At 44.3% G+C, this 19632-nt stretch overlaps 1 protein-coding gene across 7 annotated transcripts in view; it reads left to right on the top strand.

Annotated features, from left to right (window-relative positions):
- Window positions 1-6637: 6637 nt before the first annotated feature.
- The window catches only part of LOC139464982 (ankyrin repeat domain-containing protein 50-like), a 32148-nt gene continuing 19153 nt past the window's right edge, over window positions 6638-19632 (top strand). For 2 of the 7 annotated variants that reach the window (XM_071246626.1, XM_071246633.1), the window contains exon 1: window positions 11132-11343. The gene's annotated coding sequence lies outside the window, so the exon portion shown is untranslated. Of the gene's footprint in view, window positions 6735-11131; window positions 11344-15043; window positions 15067-15090; window positions 15454-19115; window positions 19420-19473; window positions 19575-19632 lie in introns of those variants that run through there. The other 5 variants (XM_071246629.1, XM_071246631.1, XM_071246627.1 and 2 more) reach the window with 5 other exon arrangements.

Consider the following 19632-nt stretch of genomic DNA (forward strand, 5'->3'; position numbering starts at 1 on the left):
TCACCGTTCTTGTAATCATATTGGTTCCACTCGGTTCCACTCGGGTCCACTCGGGTCCTCTCGGCTTATTCCGTACATAATACCCTGGCAGTCATGAAGTAGTAAATTCACAGTAGACCGCTTCAGGCCTCATTCCGTGAAATAAAGTTCGTATATATATCACTGACGCCGTTTTGAAACCAGGTTAATCTGTGTTTAACAGAAATTATGTATACACTTTCGCTTGAAGAGAAGAACAGACGCTGGTACTTTAGACAGTTATATAGGAGTCACAACTGCCTTCAGGTTGTGTTGTGCCATGTGATAGTTACGTGAGCAAAAATAGTTCCAATATGGATTCCTGCCCGTGCTGGCAGAGTCCTATTGAACTGAAGTATGTGCGACAGGGATTACCTCCTAGAACAGAAGTGTCCCTCCCCTAATAGAGAAGCTATGTTTCAAGGCCAGTCAGTGTAGCCTTGGAATATCACTACATTATCTTCCATACTGTAAAAAAAGGATAAGATGAGATAATAAGATGATGCCTTATTGCCCGTAAGGGAATTCTTTTTACACCAGAACACCATACATGTTACACAAACCATAATATATACAAAAGGAAGAGGATTTATGGATGCCAACTTCTTTATTGAGGAACACAACGTTTCGGAGTACATGTATATACTTACTCCTTCATCAGGTTCTTGAAAATATAGTAGTTGGCGTCCATAAATTCTCATCCTTACGTGTGTGTGTCACTTCTAAATTCCCGTCAAAATCATAAAACACACAGGGGATGAAACGAATACAATTACAAATTTAAAACAGACGTAACATGGAACAGTAACAGCATTAAAAGGGGTAAAGGCAAGGGGTACAAAAGCTGCAAAAATATGGAACTCTTCACGAATGTGCACGTCATCCAAAGCAACACAAACCATGTGTACCATTAAGATTTCAGCCACCAGTTGCAGTTTTCCTTTTCAAAATACCAAAATTTAAATAAGTAGATACTAATTTAAATTCTATTCAATGTGAAGTAGCACCTAGTTGTCGGGGTGGTTAACACACAACAAACGGGCTACAGGGTGTGAGCTGATGGCTGTTTATTCTCTCAGAAGAGAAAGGTGAATAAATACGGCCTGCAACAATGTATAAATAATAAGACATACTGCATACAAGACATAGAACATTGACATTGTTATAATATACATAATGGCCTTAAATCTAATGTACATTCAGTTATATGAACTTAAAATAGCGAGAAACCTATGTTACTCATGTAGGAAGTACCCTACACAATGATATATATATTATATATGCTTATGACCCTATAATCAGTTTAAACTAAACATAAACCATGTCTACTGTCATAACACTAGACAAGTACAATACTACATGATAATTACAAAGATATACGACGTCAGCATATATATACATACATACATTTATACATTCATGAATAACACATAAAAAATACATACCAGATTGGTGAAACATGTGCCGTGTCACCAAGGCTTCCGAGATTGTACCAGTTACATCTGCATTGACAAAGTATAAACTAATGCAGATACTATTTACACTATAATTATACACAACACCTAAGTAAAATAGGTATTTAAAATAAGGATTGATCAATTACTTAAATAATGCACTTTCACACATACGCATACATTTTTATACACAATTAACACAATTACCTTAATGTGATATGAGGTATAGAATTACTACAGTTTATTTAGGGTTTAGTTTTATTTAGTTAATGTTCAAGTTAAGATGATAATAGCCTAGGATAAATTAGCTATTTATCAATTAAAGAAACTGCTTTATAACACTTTATCATATAAAATAATCGTAACCAGAATACACTGAACTGTGGATTCAATACACAACCTGATTAGCAATAAACCAAGCACAACTTATTTCTAACTTTAAGAATTAGAAATACACAAATACATATAAAGTATCACACAAGAAATACACTACGACTAACCTTCAAATCCATGAAATAATCACATCCATTGGATCCATGAATACAAGACAAGATCCATTCAAAATATATACAAAATGACTATGAAATACATACGTCAAGTGTAATCTGGCACCTGCCCCAGATCACTAGAAAACAAAGGTATACCTGTGGTCAGCTGTGAGTGACCACAGAGAACAATAGAGTACTCTATGCGCGGGATGGAATACTAAGTGCTGTGGGTGAAAAGCATACAGTGGTATGGTTAGTCAAGGCTGGATAAATAATAGACTGAATGAAACAGTTAAGCTGTGGTATTAATGTTTAAGTTGAAATACAATTATATGGCAAAAATAAGACATAGTAAATAAACTATGTACTTAATTCAAATATGAAATAGAATGTGTATAAAACTATAACTAAAATAGAATTAAAACCTAACTTGTATGTACAAAATATTACTCTGCCACAAATGTGAAATGCATCCATGCATATATCTGGAAATTTACACGTCTGATATTTGAACGGATGTTGAGATATTAAAGTGTGAACGTCAGACTTTGTGTCCGCTTACAAGAACATGCTTGGTCATTCAGTTGTGTCCAAGTCGGCAGTCCAACGCTTTTTCTTAATAAGGTGGCCTTGGAACTATATTGAAAAGGTCAGAATATTGTTCTCAGGCGAGTAGAAGTTTGATGGGATTTTGTTTGTGTGTTGTTTAACGCCGCACTCAGCAATATTCCAGGTATATGACAGCGGTCTGAAAGTAATCGAGTCTGGACCAGACAATCCAGTGATTGACATCATGAGCATCGACCCACGCAATTGGGGATCGATGACAAACATCAACCAAGTCAGCGCGCCTGACCACCCGATCCCGTGAGTCGTCTCTTACGACAAGCAAAGTCGCACTTTACGGCAAGCATTGGTTGCTGAAGACCTATTCTACCACGGATCTTCACGGGTAAGTTTGATTTGAGGCCGACTCATTAAGGCCTTGTTCTTTACTCTCCAGGGACCTTGTAGAAGGCTGGGAACATACCAGTGTCGACATCATTCAGGGATAAATATGCCGAGATATTGAGGATATTGATGACCACGTCTTCTTGTTATTCTGGCCACGTTTGTCAGCACCATAGCCGTGTTCGTGAGTTTCACCAGAGTGGCAAACGTGTAAGCCACACGAATCTTCTGGCATTCCTCTCAACCCTGACACCGGGTAGCCAAGTGGTTAAAGTGTTCGCTCGTCACGCCGAAGACTCGGGTTCGATTCCGGACATGGGTACAATGCGTGAAGCCCATTTCTTGTGTCCCCCGCCGTGATATTGCTGGAATATTGCTAAAAGCGGCGTAAAACCATACTCACTCTCTCCTTCACCGCTGACACCATAATATGACTGAAATATTGTAAAAAGCAGCGTTAAGAACGAAACTTACACCTCCACTACTGTAGTTGCTTAGATTTCTTTTGATATCCTCCTGAGCCTTGTGATAGTGTCACTCCATTGTCTAATTACATCACAGCCAACACTATATGTTCTCGTGGTGCAAATACCACGCGTCCCGGGCGGTCGTCACGCCGAAGTCCCGTATGCGATTCCCGACATGGGTACAATGTGTGAAGCTCATTTCTGGTGTCCCCCGCCGTGATATTGCTGGAATATCGCTAAAAGCGGCGTAAAACCTCACTCACTCACTCTGCGCGACCCGTGAAGATCCGGGGTAGAATCATCTTCCCGCGGCAAGGGTGTTAAATGGCTTCATAAAGTAAGTCAACACCTTGACCGCGGGAAGATGGGACAGAATAGGTCTTCAGAATATACAGCTAGGCTGCGCGCCTCGTGGTTTTACTAACAATTTCAACGATTTGACACTGGATCCTCGTGGTATCACCCATACGTAGACTGCATTTATAGTGCGTGAGTCGCCCTTGCGTGATGCACGAGGAATACGTTCTCTGCCGCTGTTGCACGTGCACCAAGCTCCGTCGCGAGCTGACATTGACATGAGGATATCTCATGTGTCGAGTGATATATCATTTTTCTCTCATCGAGTGACGGGGGAAAGGAGATATTTTCAAGAGTGGCGTAGAAACATGATATTTCACTCGACACACGAAATATCCTTTTTATTATATAGAGGATTCATCACGAGTGTTTTTTGATATGGGAAATATCAACCGAGTCTTAGTTAATCGGTATTTGCCGAGCCTTTCTCCTTCGCTGAGAAAAAAAGTACCATCAACCTGTAACCTGTAATATCCATTTGTCAACACGGATATCACTGTAGCACTTCCCCTTTGATCTATTAAAACATTGTCTCCAACATCAAAGGTATCCATGTTGTTTGTAAACACCTACTCACATGCACCGGCGAAAAAAGTCCCACTTCCGGTTATCTAATTTGCATATCTAATTTGCATACTTATGTCATTGGGGTATGACATACATGTTTTTATGTCATAAGCTTATGTCATGGATAAATGCTTTAGTTAAATGATAAATACTTTTTGTGTAGTTGTCTACCGAAACTTTTATTATTTCATTACAAATGTAAAATCTCGAAACGTCAATTCTCCCTACCTACACACACGGACGGTTCACCACCCCTTGTATTCGCGACTAAAAAAGTAGTTTCGTGTTTGCAAAATCTTAAAAAAATATAAACGAAAGTCACAAAAATTATTTAGGGAGCACCAAAATTCTGTATCACACATATAGATATGATTATATACAAAATCAACTTTTAACAAAAAACATATTTGAAAGTATCTTGCCGCTGTTGGAAGAGAAAGAATACACGCCGCTCAAGCAACAAAAATGGTGATTTGCGAAACGAACAGTCTCGATTGACGAGTTAAGTGAGAAATTTACGGTGTATAACGAAACATTTTCAAGAGAATAACAAACAGCCTGAAGCGATATTGACTCCATGAATTGCCATCTGTCATTACTTTGCTTTGTCAATGTGGAACTAACGTAAAAAGGAAGTCAACAGTTTGTGTAGGGGATAGACACTCCCGATGAAGGGAGACATTTGAGGGGAGGTCACTCTTGTATGACAATAGTGTTATTTTGCACTGCAGTGAAAACATCACTTTTCTCAACTTTGGAAAACACAGTCATTCAGACTTAAGTATTTAATAATAGGAAATATAGAGCCTCGAACAAGGATATATACATATATATATATATATATATATATATATATATATATATATATATTACCTGCTTTGTTTTTTCTCGTCAAAGGTTTATCTCATTGTTATAGATATAACAAAATAAATACATATTAATTTAGATTTTAAGCATTATGCAAAATTATGAAAATATTTAATAGTTAATTTCACACCATACCTTCATATACCGCCGTAGCGTCGGAAATTTTTTGAAATAATTCACTTTTTAATAAATGTAAAAAATAGTTCCGTCTGTTCCAAGTGGAAATTAATTCAAATGTTGGTTCAAGATAATGTATCGTTGGCAAACAACTCTCCATTCCTGAAAAATCATGGAACGTTCAAACAATAGAATGACGTCACAGATGTGTTTTAATTTCAGTTTCTCCACTTCCGCCTTGGTCAGTGTCACGCCCGTTATTTGTTCGAATCCAAGTAGGGGAAGGGGTGTTCGAGTCGTCTGAGGCGCCGGAACTCACTTGAAGAGTTGCGTCCCTTGGGTTCGAATCTCAGATACACCCTAATTATGTTTCTAGGTTTGCCGACACCACACAAGTGCTTGTGTGCGTCACCAAATGCGGTTCCAATCTAAGTGAGTGAGTGAGTGAGTATGGTTTAACGCCGCTTTTAGCAATATTCCAGCAATATCTCGGCGGGAGACACCAGAAATGGGCTTCACACATTGTACCCATGTCGGGAATCGAACCCGCGTCATCGGCGTGACGAGCGAACGCTTTAACCACCAGACTACCCGACCGCCCGTCCAATCTAAGACCTGCACAACTACCTCACAGACTTACACTGACACACCGTGATATAACTACAGTACTGTTCAAAGCGGCGTTAAACCCAACTCGCTCACTCGCTCACTTATGCGAATCCCCAATCTCATTAAAATCAGACCTTAGTTCCCATCAAAATCAGACCTTAGTTCTCGCTACCGCTAAACAATAGCGGTCCCAGATCATCCTTGACGAATCCCAGATCATCCTTCCCTTAACAATCCTAGTTCGTCGGAAACATGTTGGACCTGCCACACGTTAAACGCCTCTCTCCCAGACCTGTTCAAAGCGACAGTAAACCCAAGATCACTCACTCACTTCAGCTTCTCAAGCGGCATATAAGCTCTGCATGTTTCATTGCCATGTTCCCAGTACAACAGCTTTGGCAGTGTTCCCGACTCCCTTTATTATTCGACGTACAACTTAGCAATGAAACTGTATATTGATTTACCCACTATGGCTGTAAGGTATCTATGGTTTAAAGTTTATAGCTGTGCCTGTTTATCACCTTGAAATTACCTTTAATGGCTCATTAAATTTACATTAACGCCACAACATAATGCAACACGCTCGTGAATATAACATCGACATTTCTTGTTCAAACATCTTGCAGCAAGGAAGACAGCTGACAAGGATTTCAAGGTGAAGGTTATTGAGTCAACTCGGACACATGTTGTAAATATATGTGGATGTAGCAACATGGCGGCTGCAGTTTCACAGCTGGTGACTTGCCACTCACCTACATAGCGTCTTGTGTTACACCAGACATTCAACTTACATTTGTTGACACCTTAGAAAACCAGGATCGAACTCAGAACAAGGTGAGGTGAGATGAAGTTTTGTTTTAACGTCGCGTCCAATATTTTTGCACTTATATAGCACGTGTGTGTGTGTGTGTGTGTGTGTGTGTGTGTGTGTGTGTGTGTGTGTGTGGCTGATTGTACTAGTCTAGCCTTATAACTCACCGAGAGACCATGCCGCAGTTTAACATGGATATCCCACTCTGACACAGTATACTTTACGAGCCGACCAGTCCTTGTTTTCGCCCCTCAATGCCGAGCGCCAGACAGGGTAACAACAAGTGCCATCTGGTAAGGTCTTTTGGTATGACGCGGTCGGGGATCGAACCCGGACCTTCCGCTCTACCACTAGACCACGGAGGCGGTGCCCAGAACAAGTTATGTTCCTACCTGGTGTTGAGGATAGCTTTGTTATGGTTCTACAGTAGAACATAGAGACATAGTTTGTTAAACATGTTACAATATGTTATACATAACAACTATATTTATCCAGACAACAACGTTATAATTAAGGCTAAAATCTCCAAAAAGGCTGGAAATATAAACGGTTGAAAAATTCATCTTGGATCAAGGATGTTAGATGTTTTCTTGAAGTTCCTAAAATCACCCTTTTCAAATGATTTTCGACGTTCTAATGTGATGTAGCACAAAGCGATCTTAGCACTAATACGATCGTCACTATACTATACCATAGACGTAAGACAGTCGTAGCGCTGAGATCGCTTTGTGAAAAAGGGCAGAGGACGTGTTCGTGGTAGAAATGAAACAAATCTCTAGTTGTCCGTTATAAGAACATGTCTGATAACTTCATGCTATTATTTCAAAAGTTTACTCCACTTTAAAACTTGACATTTCCAACAGACCAAGGAAGGCCATTATCATTCATACGTCATAACGTGCAGTCCTTCAGCTTACTCTGACCCAGGATTGTATAAAAGCACAAGCTACGCGTTCGATTCCATATTCAGTTTCAGAAAATACGTGATTTTTGAAAAAAAGAAAGTAGTTGTAAGAATTACTCATCTTCTGCTCGTGGGGTCCTTGGACATCGAGAAGTGAGATGTGAGGGAGAAACTCAAAACGTCGATGTCAAATAAATACGTATTATTTAATATTGATTACTGACGTTTTGAGACATACCCCTTCACTCTCGGCCCACCTACCCCACCCAACCGTACAGCTTGTGAATCTGATGACATCCTAAATTACCCCTATGCCAGTTACTCCCATCGCTCCTTACCAAAATCGCCCCCGCCAACCCCCCCCCCCCCCCCCCCCCCCCACACACACACACCTCACCTCACTCACTCTCCCACCCATCCACCCAACACTCACTCTCCCACCCATCCACCCACTCACTCACTCTCCCACCCATCCACCCACTCACTCACTCACCCACCCATCCACCCACTCACTAACTCTCCCACCCATCCACCCAACACTCACTCTCCCACCCATCCACCCAACACTCACTCTCCCACCCATCCACCCAACACTCACTCTCCCACCCATCCACCCAACACTCACTCTCCCACCCATCCACCCACTCACTCACTCTCCCACCCATCCACCCAACACTCACTCACCCACCCATCCACCCACTCACTCACTCTCCCACCCATCCACCCAACACTCACTCTCCCACCCACTCACTCACTCTCCCACCCCCCCCCCCACACACACACACGCACACACCTCACCTCACCCCACCACACAACCCACGCCCACCCCACCACAGACCACACCCTACCACACACCCACCACACCCAACAACAACACACACCAGACCCAACCATACACCCAACATCACGACACACCCAGCACACCCTATCACCCAGCCCCATCCCGCCCCACCAAACACCACACCCTACGACATCACACCCTACCACACACCACACCACACTCCTCAAACACCACCTCCACACAACACACCCCAAGATTCAGGAATTAAGATTTTTACATCGTTTTATCAGCAGCACACCCATTTTAGTGAGTGACCCAGAAGTCAGTCACTTCACAAAAGGCTGATATTTATAGCTGAAAATACTGCTACGAATGAGGCAGCGCCCCCCCCACATACACCCCACGTTACACACACACTCCTTCCTCTCTGCCAAGCTAACACGGTCACTCACGCACTCACTCACTCGCTCACAAGCTTACTCGCTCGCTCACTCACTCACTCACTCACTCACTCGCCTGTTGGCTTGCTCACTCATTAATTCACACCCTCTGAAGACCATTTCTCACTCACTCTCCCACCCATCCACCTACTCACTCACTCTCCCACCCATCCACCTACTCACTCACTCTCCCACCCATCCACCCACTCACTCATTCCCCCACCCATCCACCCTGTCACTCACTCTCCCCCCCATTCACCCACTCACTCACTCTGCCACTCACTCACTCTCCCACCCATCCACCCAACACTCACTCTCCCACCCATCCACCTACTCACTCATTCCCCCACCCATCCACCCTGTCACTCACTCTCACACCCATCCACCCACCACTCACTCTCCCACCCATCAACCCACCACTCACTCTCCCACCCATCCACCGCTCACTCTCCCACCCATCCACCCACCACTCACTCTCCCACCCATCCACCGCTCACTCTCCCACCCATCCACCACTCACTCTCCCACCCATCCACCCACCACACACCCATCCACCAACCACTCTCTCCCACCCATCCACCCACCACTCACTCTCCCACCCATCAACCCACCACTCTCTCCCACCCATCCACCCACCACACACCCATCAACCCACCACTCACTCTGCCACCCATCCACCCACCACTCACTCTCCCACCCATCCACCGCTCACTCTGCCACCCATCCACCGCTCTCTCCCACCAATCCACCCACCACTCACTCTCCCACCCATCAACCCACCACTCACTCTCCCACCAATCCACCCACCACTCACTCTCCCACCCATCAACCCACCACTCACTCTCCCACCCATCAACCCACCACTCACTCTCCCACCCATCAACCCACCACTCACTCTCCCACCCATCCACCACTCACTCTCCCACCCATCCACCCACCACTCACTCTCCCACCCATCAACCCACCACTCACCACTCACTCTCCCACCCATCCACCCACCACTCACTCTCCCACCCATCAACCCACCACTCACTCTCCCACCCATCCACCCACCACACACCCATCCACCCACCACTCACTCTCCCACCCATCCACCCACCACTCACTCTCACACCCATCCACCCACCACTCACTCTCCCACCCATCAACCCACCACTCACTCTCCCCACCATCTACCCACCACTCACTCTCACCCATCCACCCACCACTCTCTCTCACCCATCCACCCACCACTCTCTCTCACCCATCCACCGCTCCCTCCCACCCATCCACCCACCACACACCCTCACCCCCATCCACCCACCACTCACTCTCCCCACCATCCACCCACCACTCACTCTCCCCACTATCCACCCACCACACACCCATCCACCCACCACACACCCATCCACCCACCACTCACTCTCCCCACCATCCACCCACCACACACCCATCCACCCACCACTCACTCTCCCCACCATCCACCCACCACTCACTCTCCCCACCATCCACCCACCACACACCCATCCACCCACCACTCTCTCACACCTATCCACCCACTCACTGCCACACTATCATGGTACACTGCACTTGAGTGTGGCTGGTGACGTGTACGGAGATTCTGTCGCTGTCTCTGATGTCAAGTACCCGTCACTGCCTTGTTAGCATACACCGAGTGACTCCCACTCCCACCCATCCACCCACCACTCACTCTCCCACCCATCCACCCACCACTCTCTCTCACCCATCCACCGCTCCCTCCCACCCATCCACCCACCACACACCCTCACCCCCATCCACCCACCACTCACTCTCCCCACCATCCACCCACCACTCACTCTCCCCACCATCCACCCACCACACACCCATCCACCCACCACACACCCATCCACCCACCACTCACTCTCCCCACCATCCACCCACCATACACCCATCCACCCACCACACACCCATCCACCCACCACTCACTCTCCCCACCATCCACCCACCACACACCCACCACTCACTCTCCCCACCATCCTTCCACCACTCACTCTCCCCACCATCCACCCACCACTCACTCTCCCCACCATCCACCCACCACACACCCATCCACCCACCACTCTCTCACACCTATCCACCCACTCACTGCCACACTATCATGGTACACTGCACTTGAGTGTGGCTGGTGACGTGTACGGAGATTCTGTCGCTGTCTCTGATGTCAAGTACCCGTCACTGCCTTGTTAGCATACAACGAGTGACGCGGACAATACGGGTATGCCTACCAACAGGAATTCCCCGCATTCTGTACATACGAGGGTGACATAGCGTCAGCCCCAATTTAGATCTGACGGCGGCTGTACATTGTGTACGGACCTTCTCGAATAACATCCGGGATAAGCCAAGTCGCTGGACTGTGACACACCCACTGTCCGACTCACACCGCGTGTGGTCAGCATTCAGTGTGTTGATCAGAGTCAAGTGGTCGTCAAGAGTGTGGTCAGTGGAGAGCGAGTGGACCATTACCTTGCGGCTATGGACCTCGTGTAAGGTGAGTGTGCATTATGAAGGCGTGTGTGCTAGTGGACCAGAGTATTAAACGTGTCGTGTATCTACTGTGTAACCTATGTGGTTAGAATCATGAACCTGCGCGTATGTAGTGGTATGATCCACGTTTGTCGTAATCTCTGTATGCACCTTCACACCTTCAGAGTAATAACACTGACGGGTGGGTACGGGGTGGGTGGCAGGGGAGGGGTAGGGGTGTGTGGGGTGTGGGGTGTGGGGTGTGGGGTGTGTTGTGTGGTCAGAGGTGTTGTGATTTGATCAAAGACGTAAATCTATATACGTCTTTGGTTTGATCAAGAGGCCCATTCGATATAACTATGGCGCATACACACTTGTTAATAGATCTGTTACACCACACACAGAAATAATAACAAACTCACACCTATCCACATATATCGCCCTCAAATGACCCCCTCCTTCCACGGCACACATATACACTCTCCAACCATCCAACCCAACCCACCCCTCGGGACATGGATTCTTGGTGTCATATATGTATATATTTTTAGCACGCCTTATTACCCCGGGGCGGTGAACTCTCAAGTGGGATGATTGCCCATTTTATCACAGCTGCGCGGAGTTCAAATTAAACAGTGAGTCTGCACCCAAAAGTGCATCACATGTATCAGCGCCATCAAACGATTAATATCTTATTCCGGTTAAATGAGTAATCCCGTTAAAACACGGATATATTTGGTGTATATATAGACACGGCGAGGTGTGCATGTTTGCGGAGAACCCACGCGAATCCAGCCACACTGAAACTGTGTAGGAAGGGCGGTACGTCACACTTCCTACAGGCAAAGCAAATAGTATCACTCATATCACAGTCAAATATACATAATGTATTCAGTGAACTTGTAAGGGTCCAAACTCCTGGTTTAAGTTTTGTAAACATTTGTCGAGAAAAGCTCCAGTTTATGCATCCTCCATGATTATATGCATTATGCATGCGATCCTTGAAATCAAGGAAGCCTGGGCGACAGAAACTTGTTTTTTTCTTACGAAAGAGGAAGGTTAATGCTGCCAATGCAGATTACAACAAAACCTCACTAATCCGGTACAAATCAATGTGAAATGTCCGGATTACCAGATTCTCGGATTAAAGGCTCAAAGTTATATACAGAGAGTATTAATATCCACGCAACACATGTGTTGATGACGTAACACAAACACTGTTGACGTGGAGACACGTGCAGCACGTATAGCGTTATACAGACACTGTTGACGTCGTGGAGAGACGTGCAGGACTGATGACGTATTACAGACACTGTTGACGTCGTGGAGAGACGTGCAGGACTGGTGACGTAAAACATACACTGTTGACGTGGAGACACGTGCAACACTGATGACGTAATACAGACACTGTTGACGTCGTGGAGACACGTGCAGCATTGATGACATTATACAGACGCTGTTGACGTCGCGGAGGCAAGTGCAGCATTGATGACGTAATACACTCACTGTTGACGTCGTGGAGACACGTGCAGCACTGGTGACGTAAAACAGACACTGTTGACGTGGAGACACGTGCAACACTGATGACGTAATACAGGCACTGTTGACGTCGAGGAGACACGTGCAGCATTGATGACATTATACAGACGCTGTTGACGTCGTGGAGACACGCGCAGCACTGGTAACGTAAAACAGACACCGTTGACGTCCTAGAGACACGTGCAGCATTGTTGACGTAATACAAACATTGTTGACGTCTTAGAGGCACGTGCAGCACTGATAACGTAATACAGACACTGTTTACTTCTTGGAGACACGTGCAACATTGATGACGTAATACAGACACTGGTGACGTAGTGGAGACACGTGCACAGTGATGATGTAATGCATACATGGGCGGGGACGGACTGTTGTTTGACCTTTCGTTGTTTCGTCCCTAAGGCGTGCCAGGAACCTATAATCGTGGGTTCGAATCCCAAATGCTCCCCGATAATGTTTTCAGGTTTGTCAGCACCAAACCAGTCTTCCTTGGTTTCACAGCCTATAATAAATAAGAAAACAGAAATTGACAAGGGTGGGGTCTTAATTGAGGCAATTCTGTGCATCGTGGGGAGGGTATGCATGACACCGTGAGACGTGAGGCCCCATAGGGCACGGACAGCAACATACACATGAATGACATTGAAGGTACACGTTTTAATTTCATTGCTTATCAAAAATGGAATTTTGCCAGCACAACTATTCACAGACACAGTTATTGATAAATAAACTATTGAGCCTATTGTCCACGTGGGTGTATTCACGCGGGAAGGGTCTGATGAATGTTTTGAGCATTGACCTTTGACCCCCACTGCCCCGGATCAGGGAGATACTGTGTCGCCTCACAAACGCTGTGTTGTCAAGCATAGTCACACGCGATACATAACGATGTGTTGTGCTGTTCGCATGCGATATAAAGATTTCCAATCGTCATAAAATCTTATCAATACCCTGTCCATTCAATGTTTTTTAAGTAGCATATAAAGATCAACCGATTCAGAAACGTGCTCTGTATCGCCAGAACCGTCAAGTGTGCCTGCTAGATTAGCAAAGAAATAACGCTCAAATAACCCTTCCGTGTTTGAAAACGATAAGAATAAATCTATTGATTGGTATGCTGCGTCCCACTACTCGACCGTACATAAATTTCGGTCCCGTGAAGATCCAGGTTAGAATGGGTCTTAAGCAACCCATGCTTGCCGTAAAAGGCGACTTTGCTTGTCGTAAGAGGCGACTAACGTGATCGGGTGGTCAGGCTCACTGACTTGGTTGATTGTGCGTCATTGTGTCACGACCTGTGGATCATTGCTTACGTTATCCATCACATGTTTGTCTGGTTCTGACTCGGTTATTTACCGGCCGTCGTGACATAACTGGAATAGTGCCCAACGCGGCGTTAAACAACATCACTCACTAAGTGACACTGAATGGTACCGACCCGTGAAGATCCGGGGTAGAATAGGTCTTCAGCAACCCATGCTTGCCGTCAAAGGCAACTATGCTTGTCGTAAGAGGCGATTAACGGGATCGGGTGGTCAGGCTCGCTGACTTGGTTGATGCATGTCATCGTATCCCAATTGGGTGGATCGATGCTCATGATGTCAATCACTGGATAGTCTGGTCCAGACTCGATTATTTTCAGACCTCCGCCATGTAGCTGGAATATTGCTGAGTGCGACGTTAAACAACAAACAAACAAACAAAAACAGAAAATGAATGGCGTGGGAAGGAATAGGCTTGATCACATCTTTGATCAATGCCTTTGTCGTTTCAAAACAGCACTGACCTGTGCCACGAGTATTCAGCGACACACTCATTCAGTGCAGTGCTGTCAGTGCAGACTTGTCACAATGAAAACAGATTAGTTTTCAACCCAGAATATCAAGGAGTCCAATAATAATATCCGATACTACGCTATTCACAAAGGACGACATGCGTTTAGCATTAGTCATGTCACTCGTTAAAACTTCATTTTCAAATCCTTGAAAAACCTTTGACGACATTTTAACCACCTGGTGTTTTCAGACAAAAAAAACGGACAATACACGGCTGTAGAACTGGTTCTATGTATGGGTGTAACGTGTGTACTTTGTACACACGCACGCGCATCTGCGTGGGAGGATTGGTACAGGCTCACCGGAATGCGGGCGATTCTCAAGCCACTGCACTGTGGGTGTATTATTGTCGGTTCGCGGGATCTAGTGTGTGTGTGAGTGGGTCTATTTTATGTCGTCCTTGATTACCAAGCGGAGAATATATGCATTCAGATTTCTTTATGATATACACCCTGGACCCATTGTCCAGGATCATATTGTGTTATAACGAATGTTGAGTGGATCGGGTTAACCCAGTATTTCTGCCATATCACGAGGTGTTACCCTGACGGGAGAGTATTCCAGTCATAGTGTGACGTGTGGGAGTATAGACTGAAATAACGGTTTGACAACGTTAATATAAATTCCCACCCTCTGTAACGGGTGAGCTGCCGGCAAACGAAGGATCACAATCAGGGTGTATCTGGGATTCGAACCCAGGATCATTGGATTATTGCACGGCTAACCAACGCAAGTCTGAGGGTTGTCTGTGTAGTGACAAAGTAAGTAGCTTGTTATACCTATCTGACTTTGTCTCATATCAGAATAAGATATGTCGAGTGAGTCCGGAATTCAACACGAAAATCAGTTTGTAGTAGGGCTGGGACGAGTAACGCGGGTACCCGGGACGGGTGGGTGCTGAGTAGGACCCGGGTACCCACAGGACTACCCGGACCCGTGGTAAGTCACGTGATATATTGTTAAAAATTATCTAGAACTCTATGGTAACACTACATGTCACTAATGTTCGCATTTCTTTCTGACTATGCACCATGTGTGATTTTTCATATGGTTGAATAAAGATATAACTTAATTCAACTTCAGTGTATGAATGACCAGATTGTTTAATACATGTATCTATATACGTTTAGCCAGGGCTATGCTAAAATTGTTCCAAATCGGACATTTCGAGACAATTCCTGAGACCTTCAGTGGGTACCCGGGTAGGGTCGGGTGACAGGAAGGTGGGTATCCGCGTAGTAAATTTGGACTCGTCCTAGCCCTAGTTTGTAGGTACGACTTTGTATAAAACAGATGTCCAGTCTAGTACAGAAGTAATACATAGTTCAATCATTTGTGCAGATGTATTTGTCTGCATATTTCTTTATAGTCTTCTAGAGACGCGAAAGGTAAATAGTAAATATACTTGCAACACGTATGCGCGTTGCGCGGCTTTGTAAAACACTATTAATTGTTGAATGATACCGTCCAACTTAAGAAATAAAAGCGACAAACCCCTTTCCTTATTCATAAGAAATGTCTGCCAAAAGCAGTCGATTGTACGATTCCGACCATATCATGAGCATGTGTTTATGAATCCCTTTGAAACACTGATGATACCAGATGTTCGCGAAAAGGTCAGCGTATCCTGCCCCACCAGTGGCACTCGTCACAAACACATGCAAGGGCAAGTCAATTGTTCGCCTGAAAAAAACACGGGAACATATGGTACAAGTCAAATTAGGGAATAGCATCAAACATCATTTTGTCACTGATACGTCACATTTGGAAATGTAATCCACATGTCGACTATAAAACCTTTTGAGCGCCTCACTGAGGCCCCAGATGTTGTAGCCTTGATCAAGCCTCTGAGCAAGAATCGTATGACGTTCTTTGAAATACTGGTAGAAAGAGCAGGCTCGATTGTATGAATATGGCTGTTGGGGTAATACCATGCTATAAGAATATGACTGTTGAGGTAACACCATGCTATACGAATATAATGGTTGGGGTAATACCATGCTGTAAGAATATGGCTGTTGAGGTAATACCATGCTGTAAGAATATGGCTTTTGGGGTAATACCATGCTATAAGAATATGACTGTTGGGGTAATACCATGCTGTAAGAATATGAGTGTTGAGGTAATACCATGCTATAAGAATATGACTGTTGGGGTAATACCATGCTGTATGAAGATGGCTGTTGGGGTAATACCATGCTGTATGAATATGGCTGTTGAGGTAATACCATGCTATAAGAATATGACTGTTGGGGTAATACCATGCTATAAGAATATGACTGTTGGGGTAATACCATGCTGTAAGAATATGAGTGTTGGGGTAAAACCATGCTGTAAGAATATGACTGTTGAGGTAATACCATGCTGTAAGAATATGACTGTTGAGGTAATACCATGCTGTAAGAATATGGCTGTTGAGGTAATACCATGCTGTAAGAATATGACTGTTGAGGTAATACCATGCTGTAAGAATATGACTGTTGGGGTAATACCATGCTGTAAGAATATGGCTGTTGAGGTAATACCATGCTGTAAGAATATGACTGTTGGGGTAATACCATGCTGTAAGAATATGACTGTTGAGGTAATACCATGCTATAAGAATATGACTGTTGGGGTAATACCATGCTGTAAGAATATGGCTGTTGAGGTAATACCATGCTGTAAGAATATGACTGTTGGGGTAATACCATGCTGTAAGAATATGGCTGTTGAGGTAATACCATGCTGTAAGAATATGGCTGTTGAGGTAATACCATGCTGTAAGAATATGACTGTTGAGGTAATACCATGCTATAAGAATATGACTGTTGGGGTAATACCATGCTGTAAGAATATGGCTGTTGAGGTAATACCATGCTTTAAGAATGTGGCTGTTGGGGTAATACCATGCTGTAAGAATATGACTGTTGGGGTAATACCATGCTGTAAGAATATGGCTGTTGAGGTAATACCATGCTGTAAGAATATGGTTGTTGAGGTAATACCATGCTATAAGAATATGACTGTTGGGGTAATACCTTGCTGTAAGAATATGACTGTTGGGGTAATACCATGCTGTAAGAATATGGCTGTTGAGGTAATACGATGCTGTAAGAATATGACTGTTGGGGTAATACCATGCTATAAGAATATGACTGTTGAGGTAATACCATGCTGTAAGAATATGGCTGTTGAGGTAATACCATGCTGTAAGAATATGGCTGTTGAGGTAATACCATGCTGTAAGAATATGACTGTTGAGGTACAAACATTATCAGGATGTTTAAAAAAACCGAAACGGGAAATGTGTTTGCCCCCGACGTCTTGTTAACGCCCTTCCTTTCACGACTTTTTAAGAGAAATGTTCAAGTTTACTCAACTGTTGTGCAAAAGAAAGTATACCCCCTGTTTGATGGTACCTAAAATGAAAAATAAACCCCCAAGAAATGGCTATTCGATGATGACGGATTTCATACGGGCATCACAGTTGTGTTTTTGACCTTAAGTTTGCAATTTTCGGCGACTGTTTTCAACCGGGAAGCGTTTCGATAGCGTACAATGTGTCGTTACATCAAAATTTCAAGTTTATACTTTCCTGTGCCCTGCAGCGTAGTGTGTGACGCATAGCAACTGTGTTTATTCTGTGCCGCACTCTCGTGACCAAGGATGAGATTTGCATGTATTCAGATGGGAAACATTTGGTAGGGGATGGAAATACACTGAAACTCAAGACACGCTCCTTTATTTGAGATGAAACAGCATGCATACTCCCTTACAGTGCAAACTGTCTGACAATAATGAAGCCAGGTGACACAGTTAAACCAGTCCTAAGAATAGTTGTTGTTGTTGATGTTGTTGTTTTAAGTGTTTAAGAGGTCGCCTTCTTGAATTTCAATTTCGGATGACCTGTCCCTCTTTTGGACTTTGTGTTTGATTGGATATCCATATCTATTGCGAGTTTTGGTATTCATACAATTTCTGCTTTGTATTGATATAAATATTTCCGTATATTGATATAATTTCATTTTGCTCTGTTTTTTTTCGTTGGAGTATCTGTCCATTTCTCAGAAATAGGGGGCGGTCGGGTAGCCTAGTGGTTAAAGCGTTCGCTCGTCACGCCGAAGACCCGGGTTCTATTCCCGACATGGGTACAATGCCCATTTCTGGTGTCCCCCGCCGTGATATTGCTAGAATATTGCTAAAAGCGGCGTAAAGCCATACTCATCCATCATCAGAAATAGAGTTAGTTTTGCCTAGGCTATTGCATCTCTTGGCTTTATGATATCTGCGATAGATAGCGGATCTGACTAAGAATATCGCGGTGAGGAGCTTACATATCACTGTGTGGAGCTTATTGCGTAACACCCTGCGCAGACAGAACTGGAATCCGTCTCTCTTAACTTAACAATTGAAAGAATCCTTAGGTGTTTACGGTGAATGACTCACTGGCTCCATTCTTTGATCAAAGTATAACGGACTCCAAATACGTTGTTGCGTGAAGCGGAACAAATCGTTCGTCAGTGACTCGATCCTCCAAGCGACACCTTCACATTTGCAGACGTGCACAAGAGACGTGTGCACCAGAACCAGGCCATGGGTGTTTATTATCTGCAGAAAAAACTGTTTTTGTGAAATGAATCTCCTTGTGACGAGCATCACAGCGGTATGCTATGACAAACTGTTCTGCAATTGAAATGTTTTATTAGCTGGTATTACATCACTGGAGACTAATCACGATACAATGTGTGAGTTGGCCTGGTATTTATAGCCATTGTTTATTCAACTGGTGCTGTAGATTCCTAAATGCCGAGCGCCTGTATAAATTATGGTTCCACGTCTTGATAACATCACTATTACATGGAGATACGACCAAACTGATCTGCTACACGAGATGACAAAGGTAAGCCAAATATGATCAAATAATAGCTAAATTATTGCGTCGTGTTATTTAAGGTTTG

This window comes from Haliotis cracherodii, unplaced genomic scaffold (genome assembly GCF_022045235.1).
Source record: "Haliotis cracherodii isolate W230 unplaced genomic scaffold, xgHalCrac1.p SCAF_17, whole genome shotgun sequence".
Classification (NCBI taxonomy): domain Eukaryota; kingdom Metazoa; phylum Mollusca; class Gastropoda; order Lepetellida; family Haliotidae; genus Haliotis; species Haliotis cracherodii.